We start from the raw sequence: 323 nt of genomic DNA on the forward strand, positions 1-323 counted from the left end.
CCTTTCTCGAATAGCTTTGCACCTTTTTCACTTGGGAAAATTTTTGTTGGATTCATTGAATTTCAATTCAAGAAAGGAGTTTACAAATGCAGAGTATTGTTCTTACTCCCCCCCACCCCTTGCATTTGTAAACTCCTTTCTTGAATATCTCATTTTTTTAAGTTATAAAATTCCACATTCTGTATAAAAACTTCCTCAAATATCCTCAATTCTCCATAGCAATTAATTAATAAACCTATTTTCTATATTTTCTTAAATTTCTCTAATCCTTATATTTTCTTATTCAAATTTTGTTTTTTTTCAATAATTTTAAAATTTTCTAA

Source organism: Trichomonas vaginalis, chromosome V (assembly GCF_026262505.1).
Source record: "Trichomonas vaginalis G3 chromosome V, whole genome shotgun sequence".
NCBI classification, from domain to species: domain Eukaryota; phylum Parabasalia; order Trichomonadida; family Trichomonadidae; genus Trichomonas; species Trichomonas vaginalis.